Source organism: Arvicola amphibius, chromosome 1 (assembly GCF_903992535.2).
Source record: "Arvicola amphibius chromosome 1, mArvAmp1.2, whole genome shotgun sequence".
Taxonomy (NCBI): domain Eukaryota; kingdom Metazoa; phylum Chordata; class Mammalia; order Rodentia; family Cricetidae; genus Arvicola; species Arvicola amphibius.
Window position 1 is genome coordinate 154,530,368 of NC_052047.1, and position 17,472 is coordinate 154,547,839.

At 40.6% G+C, this 17,472-nt stretch overlaps 1 pseudogene; it reads left to right on the plus strand.

The window, feature by feature from the left end:
* The first annotated feature begins 5,421 nt into the window (after positions 1-5,421).
* Positions 5,422-6,774, plus strand: LOC119825917 (annotated as a pseudogene).
* Positions 6,775-17,472: the final 10,698 nt, after the last annotated feature.

Consider the following 17,472-nt stretch of genomic DNA (forward strand, 5'->3'; position numbering starts at 1 on the left):
CTCAGATTATTAGTAAGATGCATATTGTAAAGGGAACTGCAAGATTGTAGAATTCATACTGTGTCTGACTTTAAGTGTGTTTGCTTTATTAAAGTAAAATAGAGGAAATGTTTTCCCACATTTTTATTATACAATAAGTCTTGAAATAAATGGCAATACAGCCAAAGATAAAAAACAAATTGCACATTGGCTGGCGTTGCCATGTCAACAGAATCCCATTAATTGTAACACTGCATGGAGGTGTTGTTGGTCCTAGAAGAAGACGCAGAGGCCATGTAGGAAACCTCTCTATCACCAAATCATAGCTGCTGCCAACATAAAACTACTCTAAGAAATAAAGCAAATTTCCTTAAAAAAAGTACAAAAAGAAAACTCTAAACTGTTTTCGTTGAATCTGAGGAAGGGTAGATAACAATGAGGGGTAGAATGAACAAAGCTACACTACAAACCCTGGCTGCTCTCTGTGGTCGTAGGTCTCTAGGTGCTCTGTAAGTAAGATTAATGTAGTTATGAAGGCAGAGTGACCCATGGATAACCACACTTACCCTCTCCCTGGCTCTGTCTTTCCCAGACGCTGGCCTTAAGTTGTCCTTCTTTTGAAAGAGTTTAACCAGACTTCATCCAAAATGCTAATGAGTTTGCAGAATGAATTGAGGCTGACTTTCAAGGATCACAGTATCTGCTTGGTACGTAGAAAGAGTGGGGATGGGGATGGAGGGGAAAGATATGTCAAGGATGGGAGAGCTCGAGATAGTTAAGAGGCTCCACTGGAAGCTGCTAATATATACATTTGGGGTCAGTTTTGGAAGTGTTTGGAAACTGGTGTTGGGGATGAACATGGGAAGGAATTGCTTCTTTTCTCCTTGGAGACTGTTTATTACTTTTGCCCTAGAGGGTTTTTCTGAAAAAGAAAAGAATTCATTTCTCAAACTTAAAAGCTTTGTAGTTAATTGCTCTCTGGGGTTGCATGTAGTAAAACTCATAAATGGTCCAAAGACAATGCTTATTAAATGTCATCTCTATGGCCAGGTCCTCCATCCCCTGAAAGGCAATCTCCGAATCTTCTGGCACACAATAAAGAAGCTCTGGGTTGTAGCAGAACACAACAGCAGCATAAACATCTGGCCTAAGACAGCAATATTAGCTACCTTTCCACTCTGCTATGTTATATGTGTAGCTGGGCTGATGGGTGCTTATTGAGCTTCTACTATGTGCTAAGCCTTGTACTTCATGTCTTTTGTGTTTTAATTCATGAATTTCCATGAAATCTCCCTAAAGTTCAGAGGAGGAAACAAATTCATATGGTTAGTAAGCTGATAAAACCTTATAACAAGCAAACAATTGATCCTATTTATCTTTAGATCATTCCATTGACTCAGAATCTCAGCATAGTAATTAGTCAAGAATAACTCTACAGGTCTTTCGGTACTGTGCTTAGAAATTCCTCCTGTTGGAATGTTCGCACATCCATTTTCATTGTGGTTCAGCTCTCAATAGCTAGGAAACGGAACCAACTAAGATGTCCATCAATTGATGAATGGATAAAGAAAACGTGATTAATTTACTCAATGAAGGATTACTTAATGGTAAAGAAAAATAAAATTATGAAAATTTTAGGTAACTGGAAATGCTGTGTGTTTTGTCTGATAGGCAGATTCTACCTTGAAATCTGTTGTTTTGTATGTTTAGCCTGTATTATATGTGAAAGCCAGAAAACTGGAAGTGGGCCACTGGGAAAAATGCCTTAATGGGGGGGAAGAGCAGTAAAAGACGGGCAAAATGAAAGAGAAGAAATACTGAGTGTGGAAAGTTCAAGCGTTGAAAGGATGGAGCATTAGAAAATGAGGTGTTGGTGAAAGGCTTGACTATTAAAAAACGTAATAATTTTTTAATACTCATAATTCAAAATTTGACTCTTTAAACACATTTAATTAAAAATGTTTGAGATAATATAATCACATATTTTCTCCCTTCCCTATCCTCTCCCATATATACTCCTCCTTACTCTCTTTCAAATCTATGACCTTCTTAAAAACTACCTGTTATTACATGCATATTTGTATATACATGCATATTCTTATGATATGGGATTCCCCTCTATAAGCTGTGGATGCCATTGGTTAATAAGGAAACTGGCTTGGCCTGATAGGGTAGAATAGAGCTAAATGGGGAAAATGAAACAATGCTGGGAGAAAGAAGGAGAAAATGACAGAGCCCCACATAGAAGCACCGGACTGAGCTCCCAAGGTCCCGATGAGGAGCAAAAGGAGGGAGATCATGAGCAAGGAACTCAGGACCGTGAGGAGTGCATTCACCCATTGAGACGGTGGGACAGATCTAACGGGAGACCACCAAGTCCAGTCGGAATGGGACTGATGAAACAGGGGACCAAACCGGACTCTCTGAATGTGGCTGACGGTGGAGGAGGACTGAGAAATCAAGGACAATGGCAATGAGCATGAACTCTACAGCATGGACGGGCTCACTGTGAGCCTTGTCAGTTTGGTTGCTCACCTTCCTGGACTTAGGGGGAGCTGGGAGGACCTTGGACTTAACATAGTGAAGGGAACCCTGATGGCTCTTTGGCTTGGAGAGGGAGGGAGTGGGGGTATGGGTGGAAGGGAGGGGAGGGAAGCAGGAGGAGGAGGGGAGGACATGGAAATTTTTAATAAAAAATGAGAAAAAAAAAGAAGGCAGAGTTAGGAGAAGCCATGTAGCCCTGTAAGAATCAGACACCACAACTTTACCTGGTAAGCCACAGCCTCATGGTGATACACAGATTAATAGAAATGGGTTAAATTAAGTGTAAAAGTTAGCCAATAAGAAACTAGAGCTAGTGGGTCAAGCAGTAATTTAAATAATATAGTTTCTGTGTGATTATTTAGGGAGTCTGGGTGGCCGGGAAACGAATAAGCAGCCTCCTTTTCCTTCATTTCTAAATATGATTTTCTCAGTTTGTATAATTTACTTGTATATATGTGTTTTCAGGGATGACAAATTGGTATTAGATAATCAATTGTTGTGCTTTTCCCTGGGAAAGACTATTTCTTTCATCCTGAGCATTCCTTAGTTGCCTGTAGATCTTTGTGCAAGGGTGAGGCCTTTTGGTCTTTTTTCTTTATCCACTTTGGTATATCTATTGGTGTTGTTTCTGTTAAGCCCATATTTAGTCAGTCATGTGGGTGAAAATTTTGATAATTTAATTTTTAAAAGGCCATTTTAATGTAAATTCATATGTTTAAATTGTAGCTAATACAGCTGAGCTTGCTTATTAAGACCAAACAATGTGAGGCATCGAATGTAATATATAGGAGTTTGGATTTTATTCTGAGGGAGGCAAAGAATAATTTCTTTTTCTGAGCAGATTGCTCTGTGCTGTACTCCAGCAATGTTATTCTGGAAGTTTTTCTAAGATAAAGTATATATTGTTTGGGGGGGAGAGCCATTTTAGAAAAAAAAGACCACATAGAAAAGTAGTTATAGGAGTTACTACTAAAAATCTGACAAGAGGTAGTGAGCGTGAAGTAGGCTGGAGCAGGAACGGTGGGCACAAGAGTCATCTGGAAGGTGTGTGAGGCAGTGGGTGGATGTTGGAGATTCTCTTGATTCTGTTTCTATTCCATCGGTACTTGGCTTTTTAAGGTAACAAGTTATTGTCTTGTCATTATATTAAGTGAGCACTATCTAGAGACCTACTGTTTAACAGCCCTGTGCTAAAAAGTGGCATACTGTTCCTAACAGCCCCATTTGTTTCTTTTGTGGTACAATTGTCTTTCCACTTCCCTTCGTCCATCTCTCTGGCCTTTTCTTTGCAATTTCCTTTTCCTTTTTCAAGTTTTCTTTCTTTTTCTTTTGTATCTTATCTTAGCTGGGAATATAACTCCGTGGTAAAGTGTCTGCCTAGAGTGTGCAGGCCCTGAATTAAATTCCTAGTACTGTAAACAAACAAATTTCTTGGAGTTGGAAAATGGCACACTCCATAGAATATTTGCTGTGCAGGCATGAGGACCCGAGTTTGGTCCCCGACACCTATGTAAAAGCCAGGCATTTTACACAGTGGCACATGTAATCTCAGTATCTGCTAGGTAGAGACAGGAGAATCTCTAGAACTTGCTGGAAACTTTGGGTTCATTGAGAGATCTTGTCTCAAAATATAAGCTGGGAAATGATTAAGGAAGAAACCCAGTGTCAGTCTCTGGTTCCCACACATACATGCACACAGGTACATGTGCACTTTCATGCGCACACACAAACATAAACACACACAGGAAGTTTCCCATACCTTTATCTTAGGTCTTATTTCCTCATTGCCTTCAGCGAATGGTCTCATCTTTGGTTGCTTTAGAGGCCACAGGCATCTTTATCACCTGTATCTGCAGCCCAGACCAGGCCTCTCATCTCAGGACACACACACACACACACACACACACACACACACACACACACACACGCACGCACGCACACACGCACATACACACACAGAGACAATTCCTCAATCTGCCTTTTTACTTTAAGCCTGTGTCAGGAATCAGTAAATTGTGGCCCCGTGTTCAAACCTTACCTTCAGTGGCTGTGCAGTAATAATAATTAAAAAATAAATATTTTAAAAGTTTGTAAAATTAAACAAGAAACAAAGCAACACAACACTCACAAAATTTAAGTATTGTAAAGTCTTTTGCTGCACAAGTTGGCAGATTTTGATGTATGTCATCTCCCAATTGTGTGGATAATATTTAATCACACTGATGGATAGACAATTTCATCATCAACGATAAGTATATCCTTAGAGTTTCAGTGACAAATGTTGAGCCTTTTCTTCTGGGGGAGCACAAAGCCTCTGACTTCAATATTTGCATGTATCAACATACAGTCTTATTCTGTGTGTTTCTTTTCAAAGATATTATTTAATGTATAATGTTGCTTCAGTAATATTGAATTTACAGCCAAAACAACCATATCAAGTCTGATCAAAGCTTATTTGGTCCATGTACTTAACATTTTTATTCCTGAATAGTTTGTTTTTTTTTTTTTTTTGTGTCACTCTCTTTAAAGTTAACAAGTATGTTGCTTTGGGGCTGGGGAAAAGACTCAGCAGTTAATAACACTTGTTTCTCTTACAGGGGACCTGGGTTCAGGCCCTAGCACTCACTTGCTGGTGCACATCCATCTGTAATCCCAGTTCCGTAGGATCTGATGCCCTCTTGTGACCTCTGTAGGCACCAGGAATGCATGTGGCCCACAAACATACATGGCAGGCAAAACACTCACACATAAGAGAAAATAAGTCTCAAAAAGTATATTGCTTTATCAGTTCTAGTGTCTTGTATTTATGTGTGTGTTTTTGGATTTTCTGCATGTTAAATATTTTATCTCATTATCTCAGAATAAAGAGAGCTTTATACCTTTCTCTGCGGAATCACCATGGTGGCTGGGACCCTGTACACATATCCTGAAAACTGGAGAGCCTTCAAGGCCCTCATTGCTGCTCAGTACAGTAGGGCTCAGGTCCGCATGCTCTCCGCACCCCCCCACTTCCACTTTGGCCAAACCAACCGCACCCCTGAATTTCTCAGAAAATTTCCTGCTGGCAAGGTTCCAGCATTTGAGGGGGATGATGGATTCTGTGTGTTTGAGAGCAATGGCATCACCTATTATGTAAGCAACGAGGACCTGCGGGGAAGTACTCCAGAGGCAGCAGCTCAGGTGGTGCAGTGGGTGAGCTTTGCTGACAGTGATATCGTTCCTCCAGCCAGCACCTGGGTGTTCCCCACCTTGGGCATCATGCACCATAACAAACAGACCACTGAAATGCAAAAGAAGAGGTGAGGCGAATCCTGGGGCTGCTGGACACTCATTCGAAGACAAGGACTTTTTTGGTGGGTGAGCGAGTGACTCTGGCTGATATCACAGTCGTCTGTATCCTTCTGTGGCTCTACAAGCAGGTCTTAGAGCCTTCTTTTCGCCAGGCCTTCCCCAATACCAACCGATGGTTCCTCACCTGCATTAACCAGCCCCAGTTCAGGGCAGTCTTGGGGGAGGTGAAGCTGTGTGAGAAGATGGCCCAGTTTGATGCCAAGAAGTTTGCAGAGAGCCAGCCTAAAAAAGATACTCCAAGGAAAGAGAAGGGTTCACGGGAAGAGAAACAGAAGCCCCAGGCTGAACGGAAAGAGGAGAAAAAGGCAGCTGCCCCAGCTCCTGAGGAGGAGATGGATGAGTGTGAGCAGGCACTGGCCGCTGAGCCCAAAGCCAAGGACCCTTTTGCTCACTTGCCCAAGAGTACCTTTGTGTTGGATGAGTTCAAGCGTAAGTACTCCAACGAGGACACCCTCTCCGTGGCGCTGCCATATTTTTGGGAGCACTTTGATAAGGACGGCTGGTCCCTGTGGTATGCTGAATATCGCTTCCCTGAGGAGCTCACCCAGACCTTTATGAGTTGCAACCTCATCACTGGCATGTTCCAGCGATTGGACAAACTGAGGAAGAATGCCTTTGCTAGTGTCATCCTCTTTGGAACCAACAACAGCAGCCCCATTTCCGGCGTTTGGGTATTCCAAGGCCAACAGCTTGCCTTTCCGCTAAGTCCAGATTGGCAGGTGGACTACGAGTCATATACATGGCAGAAACTGGATCCTGGTAGCGAGGAGACCCAGACCCTGGTTCGAGAGTACTTTTCCTGGGAGGGGGCCTTCCAGCATGTGGGCAAAGCCGTCAATCAAGGCAAGATCTTCAAGTGAACATGTCTTGCCGTCACCTAGCTGCCTGCACCTACCCTTCAGGGGAAATGGGGGTCATTAAAGGAAACTGAACATTGAAAAAAAAAGAGAGCTTTATATTTATAGAGATATAGTTTTATCTCAGTATACTGGATGTCTTTCTATTTATTGGTCTAAAATTTCTAATATAATGGTAAATCATAGTATCTTAATTTGGACAATGATCCATTCTTCTAGAACAGTTTGGGTAACATCCCTGCTCCCATGGTCTTAATTTGGCAGGTTTTGTAATCCTAGAGGTCTCATAGATGACCCAACCCAACATCTTTGGTCAGAAGTCATTTTGGCTTGTGAAAACTAAAAATTGTTCCTCATTTTGGAGACTAATGAGGGAGCCAAGTTGGTCTTTAAATCACCCTCATGGTCACTTCTCCCTTGTCTTGAAAAATAACATACATGTGCTGAATAGCTCTGTTTTGTTCCTGCTTAAATGAGTGACTGTATTCCTAGTTCAAACTTGTTAATCCCCATAATGAGAATAAGATCACCACCACAATCTTAGCCTAATTTGAAGCAAATTATTTTTATTGGGACGCACCCAAGAGCTGGCTAGCAGCTGGTTCCTAAGTTGGGTTAAAGAGAGCAGCCTCAAATCCGTCTCTTGGGTCCCTTTTAAGGAGCAAAATCTTAGCTGGGGTCATCCTTGTGGATTCCTGGGGATTTCTCTAGTGCTGGGTTTCTTGCTAGCCCTATAATGGCTCCCTCAATCAAGATATCTCTTTCCTTGCTCTCATCTCTGTCCTTCCTCCATCTTGATTATCCCATTCCCTCAAGTTGTCCCCAGTCCTCCCCTTTTCACCTCCTCCCCTCCTCTTCCCTGTCTACCCTCCTTTCTCCTCCCCACCCCATCTCCCAATTTTGTCAGGCAATCTTGTCAGTTTTCAATTTCCAGGTGGATCTATGGGTTTTTCTTTGGGTTCACTCTATTACTTAGCTTCTCTAGGATCATGAACAATAGGGTCAATGTCCTTTGTTTATAGCTACTATCCATTTATGAGTGAGTACATACCATATTCATCTTTTTGGGTCTGGGTTGCCTCAGGATAGCATGTTGTAATCCCATCCATTTGCATGCAAAATTCAAGATGTTATTGTTTTTTTACTGCTGAGTAGTAGTTGATGTCCAATTATGCCAGCACCATTTGTTGAAGATACTTTCTTTTTTTCCATTGTATAATTTTAGCTTCTTTGTCAAAAATCAGGTTTTAATAGGTGTGTGGATTAATATCCGGGTCTTCAATTCAATTCCATTGGTCAACCTCTCTGTTTTTATGCCAATACCAAGCTGTTTACATTACTATAGCTCTGTAATAGAGCTTGATATTAGGGATGGTGATACCTCCAGAAGTTCCTTATTATACAGGATTGTTTTGGCTATCCTGGGCTTTTTGCTTTCTATATGAAATTGGTCATCGTTCTTTCAAGGTCTGTAAAGAATTGTGTTAAGATTTTGATGGGGATTTCATTGAATCTATAGATTGCTTTTGGTAGGATTGCTATTTTTACTATGTTGATTCTACATATCCAAGAGCGTGGGAGATCTTTCCATTTCCTGGTATCTTCTTCAATTTATTTCTTCAAAGACCTAAAGTTCTCATAAAATAGGTCTTTCACTTCTTTGGTAAGTGTTACCCCAAGATATTTTGTGTTATTTGTGGCTATTGTGAAAGGTGATGTTTCTCTGATTTCCCTCTCAGCTTCTTTATCATTTGTGTATAGAAGGGCTACTGATTTTTTTTTTTGAGTTGATCTTGTATCCTATTACATTGCTGAAGGTATTTATCAGCTGTAGGAGTTCTTTGGTAAAGTTTTTGTGGTCACTTATTATACTATCATATCATCTAAAATAATGAAAGTTTGACATCTTTCTTTCCAGTTTGAATCACCTCAATCTTCCTTTGTCGTCTTATTGCTCTAGCCAGAACTTCAATAATTATGTTGAATAAATATGGAGATAGTGGGAACCCTTGTCTTGTTACTGATTTTAGTTCATCCTAAGTATCCTGAATCCATCTGGCTAAAGACTATTTGTTCTCTTTCTTGTCCAAACTGTGGCCCTGGTGGAGAAAAGCAATTTTTGCATGGTAAGACAGTGTTAAGGTGTTTCCTAGGATAGGGGAGCCTCTTATTTCCCCTGTCAAGATGCATTTAGGTTAGTTTTGCATAGGTTGAGAATAAAGCAACAAAACTGTTAGTAACAGGACAGTCATGGTGTAAATGTCAACAGCAAGAACATAAAGTTATGTTAGACAGTCAAACCTTAGAAAATCTTTTTTCAGTCACTTTCCACCTCTGGCAGTTGGGCTCCTCTTATGTGGGATCCTTGGGTAACCTCTTGAGGTGTGAGTGACGAATCCAGGCAGAAATACCAGCAACTTTAACAGCAGTAGGAATCTGGGGAATCACAATGTAAGGTTCTGCCCATGTAGGTTCAAGTTTGTCAGTTTTGAAGAGACGGACTAATAAAGCATCTCTGGCTTATATGGGTGATTAGGTAGGCCAAGGAATAAGTATGTCTATTTCAAGGAGGTGCCTGATGTGAATCTTAATCTATTTCCTGGCTTCTGAACTGATGGGATACTGCTTGACTTGAATGTTATCACCTCAGATGTCAATTGCACTATGATGGTGGCACATGTTTTGCCAAGACAGGAGGATTGTCTTCTGCCCAAGATGTAGGATTTCCTGGATCAGCAACTTTTTCCATTCCCCCTCCAGGGTATTGGCTGGATTTTGGAGGAGCAGATTCCTCACTTATTGGGAAGGTTATTCTCAAATCCTTAACAGGACCTCCCAGTTGCCACCTTGGAGAGTCTCCTGAGAAAAATATTGCTGCCTGGAGCTTGTTCAAGATGGCTTGCCGCAGTAAAGGCTAGGGACATTCAGGAATAACAATAATGAGTCACAGTTTCTTGGTCAAGGTTAACAGTCCGGTCAATGGTCCATTTGTATTCTTTGACTTTTCCTGTTTGCACTGTATTTCTATTGTTAGTTGACAAGGGGTCCCAGGAGCTCCTGCAATACAGAAAGTTGCCTCTGTATACATTAGAAATTTTACAGGTTGGCCCCCTGTGGTGAAGGTTACTATAGTCTCCTGGGGGCCTAGTTCAGAGGAGACTTGGCCTTGCCAATCCTTCACATCTAGGATTGGCTTGAGTTTGGGGGAACCTATCTGTTTCTGGTGTGGACATTCATTTTTCCAATGACCCAGTTCTTTGCAGTAGGCACATTGGTCCTTTTGTAAAGGTCTCTTTTTATCATGGTGTGCATGGGCAGAGTTGAGAGTGGATGGAGCTTATAGTGCAGCCATGGTAGCATGTCCCATTTTCATTATCAGAAGATCTTCTTTGCTGTCTCTGCCATCAAACATTTTCTGACCTGCTCTTTCCTGCAGAGCCACTCATCTTTTCTATCTTATACATATGTCAGGAGCTGACTGAGTAACAAGGGCCAGGTTAATTGCCCTGAGATTTGCCAGCTCCTCTGGGTCTGTAGGTGTGTATAACTGATAGGCGTCCAAGAGGTGCTCCAGGAAAGCTGAAGAAAATTCATCTGGGCCCTGTTTCACTGGGCCTTAGATACCTTAGATAGGTTAGTGGGCTTCTGAGCTGCCTGTTTTATCCTTTCTAGCAGAACTTGGTGGTATTCACTGAGTGACTTCCTACTAGGAATCGGGGCTAGTGCTAAAGAGGAGTTCTGGTTCTTCCAGTTGTAGAGATCAGTGGTGAAGGAAACATACAGGTAATGATTATAGGAAATGGTCATAGTGGAGCAGGGACTGAAGGGAGTGCCATTCCAGAATCAGAATACTAGAAGTTGGGAGGGCCAGATGGAACTCCCTGGTGTGTGTGGGGAGGGGAAAAGACACGGGGAGGTAGGAAAGAGCTGGGGGGGGGGACATAAGAAGATAGATGAGGTAGGGAAGAATTAGATGGTGGGGAAGGAATAGGTACAGATTGGGATAAACTGAGGCCTTGGGGGTGGAAACTGGAGTGGCAAAGGTGGAGATTGATTTGAGGAAGGAAGAAGAGGTTAAAGATGGTTATACTGAGGGAGAAAGGATTCTTCCTCCTGTGAGTCTCCAGAGGAGGCTCTCTGGTCTCTGCTATAGGCCCTCAAAGGATCCACCTGCTGACAACAAGGGTTTGTGCATTGTGGATCATACAGACCTTCATCCAGATGGGAGTTGGTTGGAAGTTGCTTAAACCAAAGGCAAGATGTATCCAATTTGATCTGTGTGGCTGGGCTTAAGGGGGGGGGTGACATTAACCACTGCACAGGTTATCTGAGAATCAAAAGGACTATGGGAAAGCCAGTCAACCCCGAATTTGGGCCATGCAGTGTCAACAGAATGTTCTGAGTCAATTCGTGGTGATGCGATACTCATAATCCTCCTTAACTATAGGGGGTAAAGTTTATCAAAATATTTTAGCACATGGGATAGAGGACTGTTTTGTAGTCTTATTACCCATACTGTTCATCAGTTTAGTCACACAAGTCCAAAATAAACCAATTGGCTAGAAATTACAAAAGGCAGAAAGAAGACAGTAAAAATGAAGCCAAAGACAGGACAAACAAGACATAAAACCAGACTAAAAACCTCAGGTGCGCTGTACAACGTCTAGCTTTTGGTCCTGGATGGCAGAATATTGGAGTTCCATTGAACCCCCTCCACATCCCAGATAGGGATTCCACAAAACAGAACCAGACTATATCTTCTTACCAGGAGGCTTCTGCAGATGCTCTCTACTTTTCTCAGCATGAAAGTTCACCCCGAAAACTGAAGGCAGGCCTGTGGGCTTGGAATCTCAAGGCATGTGTGTGCCTCTTGAGGCAGCCCCTCCAAACTCCCAGAATTCTAAAGCAAAGATCTGGGTTTGGAATTTGGTTGGGTGGTCTGAATCTTGCTGGGAATCTCCAGCAAATGTTAATACCAATGATGAGAATAAGACCACCACCATAATCTGAGCCAAATTTTAAGCAAGCTTGCTTTTTCTTGGGGATACCCCCCAAGAGCTGGCCAGCAACTGCCTCCTGAGTTGAGTTAAAGAGAGCAGACCTGAATTCATCACTTGGGGCTCTTTTAAGGTGTAAAATCAAGAGTAGTAATACAGAAGGGAGACAATGGGGTAACAAGGAAATTTAAAAAACCTTAAAAGAATCATGTGGTCACTCACCATGTGGTTAGGAAGAAGTCAGGGAGAGTCAAGAAGGGTAAGAGTATTCTTAAAAACAAATCAAGATTTGGGGAAGGATAGGTTCCAGGAAACAAAGAGCAACTCAACTCTCACAGTAAAAAGAAACTTAATTTTAAAAAATACAGCAAAATGGTTCCTGCCTTTAAAATGGACCCATGAAGTTTCCTTATCTTCACCTCCCAGCAAAGGAACAGTGACTAAGACACCGGATCTTCAAGTTCTAGCTTGCTCACCGTCAGCTTTATATATATATATGAAAACCAAATAATTTCTTTAACAATTTATTTAAAAGTCTCATTAGCTAAGTGCCCCACATGGGGAAGTCTGCCCTCCATCAGACTTTAAGGCGTGAATGCGTTCAGCCACGTTGCTATACTATAGACAGGAGCACTGTTCAAACCTCTGTCCTTAACCTCCTCATTTCCCTCTAGACCTAAACTGAATGGACTTTACTTCTATCGGCTGTGTTCATAATCAATAGGTATTTGTAAGAAGGTGGAAGCTTTACCTAGTACTCTCCTCCTTTCTTTCTTATCCTTCGTCAGACTTACCCTCAATGGTCTCTTTAGGACAATGCCAGGTTTTAATTGCACAAGCCTCTATTTTTATGCATTCAAAAGTATTTATTACAGCAGCATGTCCACGTCTTGATAACAATCTTTGTTTTGTTTTGGTTCCTATAACAAATTACAAAGTGGCTTATAAACAAAGGAAGTCTGGAGACTTGCCAGTCTGAGAGGAATGATATTGTGGTCAGGACCCTACTCTGAGATGCAGGCTACGGACTTCTCGCTGTGTCCTCTGTGAAAGAAGTCACACACTTCCTCTCTGCCGTTCCATTACTCTGTTCTCAGAGTAGGGACGAGAGACACTGCTTCAGCACTGTGTGTGGAGGCCATTTTAAACAGAAAGAAAACCAAACAAAAGCACAAAATTCCCCCAAATGTGACACTAAACACACCGGAAAAACAGCACTCGTTTATAACATGAAAGCCCTAAACAGGAAGGCAGTGTGTCTTTGACTTTAGTGAAAGCCCTGACTTTCTTTCTTTTTTCTTTTTTTGCATGGGTTTGCAACTTACAAAATTTTGACTATGTTTATTAATTATAATGGCTGTTTTGGTGGTGTACTTAAAGTTTTCTAAATACACAACATGGCATGTATAGACATTTTGAGTTCTACTCTCTTCTTTTGAATGTTTTCACTTTTTTTTCTTACATAATTGCTTTGGTTAGAACTTTAAGTTCTAAGTGAACTGTAAGGAAGAGTCAACCTCTTTATGCCCCTCTTTATTGTAATGCGAAAGTCTTCAACTTTTGAAGCATCAAGCATGATGGTAGCTGTGGGCTTGTGTTACATAACTTTATTATGTGAGGATCTCTTCTTTTGCACCCAATATGATGAGTTTTTTTTAATCATGAAATGATAAATTTTGCCAGTTAAAATTTCTGTATGTATTAATATGATCATATTGTTTTATTCTTCATTATACCATTGCGGTGTACCTATTTCTATCAAACATATTTATGTTCCAGAGATGAATTCTCTTTGACTACAGTGAATAATTACTGAGTATGCTGTTGAATTTAGTTTATTTGCTCTTAACAGAAGACATGTACTTTTTATTATAACTCACTGGAGACATGTGAGAATTTTTCTTGTTGGTACTTATATCATTCAACAAAGTTGCTTATAACGAAGTCCTATTTATGGCAAATCTTGGAACACCAACCGACTGCTGGGCTTGGCCATTATCACATTAATTGCGGTTACTGTGACTCTAGTATTACTAGTGGGGCACCTACAGAAATAAAATCATAAATTTGAGGTTTTAAACTCTCAGTCACTTCCCAATCATACAGCTGTCTCTAATTGAGTGGCTAAAAATGATTTTATTTTTTGTATATTAGTAAGACTAAAAACAGAAAAAAATTAATTGTGCTTCTTATTTTTTAAAATAATCTTTTTTATTTTACATACTAACCCCAGTTTTCTCTCCCTCCCCTCCTCCTACTTCCCCCACCTTCTTCCCACCTCACTCCACCCTATCCACTCCTCAGAGAGGGTGAGGCCTCCCATGAGAGGTCATCAAAGTCTGTCACATCACTTTTTTATGTGTATGTTTGTGTGTACGTGTGTGTGTGTGTGTGTGTGTATCTAGACCAGAGGTTGATATTGTCTTCCTCACTCACCCTTTACTTTTTTTTTCCCTTTACTATTTTTTTGAGACAAGTTCGACCATTGAACATGGAACTTCCTAATTCTATTGTTCTGGCTGGTTAGCAAGTACCTAGGGTAAGCTTGACTCTCTCAAGCCTTTGCATATCAGACCTTTTTTTTTATTGCTTTATAAATAAGACCATTCAAAATTTCCACCTCCTCCCCTCCTCCCATTTCCCTCCTTTTCCCCCATTCTCTCCCCTTCCCCCTCCAGTCCTAAGAGAGGGTAGGGTACCATGCCTTGTGGGAAGTCCAATGCTCTCCCCCCTCCCTCCAGGCCTAGTAAGGTGTGCATCCAAACAGACTAGGATCTCAAAAAGCCAGTACATGCAGTAGAATCGAATTCCAGTGTCATTATCATTGGCTTCTCAGTCAGCCCCCATTGTCAGCCACATTCAGAGAGTCCGGTTTGATCACATGCTTGTTCAGTCCCAGTCCAGCTGGCCTTGGTGAGCTCCCATTAGATCAGTCACACCATCTCAGTGGGTGGACGAACCCCTCGTGGTCATGATTTCCTTGCTCATCTTCTCCCTCCTTCTGCTCTTCAACTGGACCTTGGGAGCTCAGTCCAGTGCTCACATATCGGACATTTTAAATGTAGGTTCTGGGAATAGAACTCAGGCCCTCATGTTTGTATGGCAAACACTTTGTCAACTGACCTATCTCCCCAGTCTTTGATGTGCTTTTGAAAAAAGACCATGATACTTAGAATGGAGGCATTTGGGTAGACTCAAATGAATTTGATAACTTGGAATCCTCAAATGATTATTGCTCTATGTAGCCATGGAAATAGTGCCTGTCTGAAGAATATATATATATATATATATATATATATATATACTTGATACATATTTAAGTTTATATAAATTTATTTCTTTGCAAAATGATGCCTACCTTCTCAAGATCCACCAATTCAGCCCCCATAGCTGCCAACTCATTCTCAGTATGCTCTAGAAGGATGACAGCAACACATGAGTATGAGGAAGATAAATTACTTCTTTTAAGCTTGATTGATATTGCTAGATAGTTTTGGAAGTATGCTGGAGACCATATGGACAATATATTGCAAAGCTGTTATCAAGCAGGATATTTTTTAGAACTAGATTGGGTAGCCCATATATTCTGGATTTTGAAGTCACTGTCTCAGTGTGATCATCTGGGAGTAAATATAGTACTGTTTACAGGATCACACAGTAACCTGTGTTCCATAGACCAAGGTGACTGATCTCCTATGGTATAGTTTAGAGCAAAGAATCTTGTGTTTCATGGAAACAAGAATACTAACTTGAGATTGTTATGAGGGATCTGTATGAAACATCTTAGAGTCCCCTAATTAAACGAGGACAGCTAAGAGAGGAAGAAACAGGGTCTTTGAAAAGCAGTATGAGTTTGACAGTGGTAGATTTTGTCACTGAGAGGATGCCTTATTCTTGATATGAAGGCCAGTGTCAATGTTAAGCTTCCAGAGACAGAGTGAACAAAGGCAACCCATTAGGGAGCAGGAAACACGATCTAAGCTTGGCTCTTTCCACTCAGTCCCAAGCATTTGTCCTTTAGTCATATTACTACTGTGTATCATTGGATCACTCATTTTTATTACCGTCTAGTTTTCTGTTGTATGACTACAATACAATTAGCTTAGTAATTCTATCATGGAGAGACCCTTGTACAGTGTGTAGAGAACAGAACATGTAATGTGTTTAAGGGTGGTCAGTCACTGCTAGGTGTTGGAGTCTTATGTCAGATCTCCAAAGTGGGGTGACATATTTTAAAAAATTATTATCATTATTTGCAGTGGTGGGTGTCAGGACTCTTAACGTTGTGTGCAATTTAGCCACACTTCCAATAGGTGGCAGCAACATCCCATAGGGGTCCAAACTTGCGACTTCTGTATAGTTTGTTGACAAAATTATCTTAGATTTAATCATGCTAATTGGGTTGTCAGGCATGTTCACTTTAGCTGTTTAGGTTCACCATAAAAATATGAAACCATTTAAGGGGAGGGGAATAATAGGGAGGGGAGCAAAGAAAAATTTATAGATCAACAAAATCATTAAAAAATCTGAAACCATGAATGTTCAATAGAGCAGTTTTCTACAGTACGATAGGAAACTGAATTCAGGTCCTGTGATATCTAACTATGCTACTCCTTTATATAAATTTAAAAGACCTCTAAAGCTTTTATATGAACCTTTATATTAGATTTATTAGAGAGGTCTGCTGTAAGACTTTGGACCTATGTTGGGCTGAAGTTTTTGCTAGTTTCCATGGAGGAAATACAAGCCAAAATAACATTTTAGATTCATTATGAGAATCAAGATGTTTTACTTCTAAGTACATCTGCATTCCAGATATGTTCATTAAGACATCAATGCTAGCATTCTATATAAACATAAAATTAAATCACATTTTAAGAGAATCTACCAGAGAATTCAATCTAATGTGTATAGTATGCTGGTCAGATAAATTTGAGTTCAATTTTATGTTATTGTCTTCTACTTTGATTTATAATTCTATGTATACCAATGCATGTCCGGGGTCCATGGGTCCAGAATAGAGCATCAGCTTCCATGGAACTGGAATTAGGGATGATTATGAGCCACTATTTGGGTGCTGAAAACTGAACTCAGGTCCACTGCAAGAGCAGCCAGTGCTCTTACCCAGTGAGCCAGCTCTCCATTCCCACATTTTATGTATTTTATGATGCAGTTGTTAGGTGTAGTATTAATAGCAATGCACATTAATACTAATATGCACGTTTGTATTAGACACATAGTTTTGTAGATTCATTTTGAAAGGTATATTGACTGCAATCAAATTTGACTTTTAAAGACAAGATCTCCTGAGAAATTGGGAGCATGGGGACCTTGGTAGAGGGTTTAAGGGGAGAGGAGAGGTAGGGAGGGGAACAGAGAAAAATGTAGAGCTCAATAAAATTAAAAAATTTAAAAATTAAATAATAAAATAATTAATTTTTTAGAAAATAGAAGCATAGTTTATGGTTTTAATAGAAATACATTTGACAGAGTATCTTTTATTCTCCAGTTTCTATAAAATAGGATGACAAGTACATGGTATGACTTCAGCCTTCATTTTCCTGCTTGGGACACTGTGGCAGGAGCATCTCTTAGATCCAGGCTTTGAGGCCAGTCTGGGGTTAAAAGCATGTACCACTGTGTTGGCTTGATCTCTACTTATTTTTAGATTCTCTGCCTTGCTTTTTATCATTGTCATAGTAACCAGAGTTGGTCTTGTAGACACAGTGTATTGCTGTCCTTTC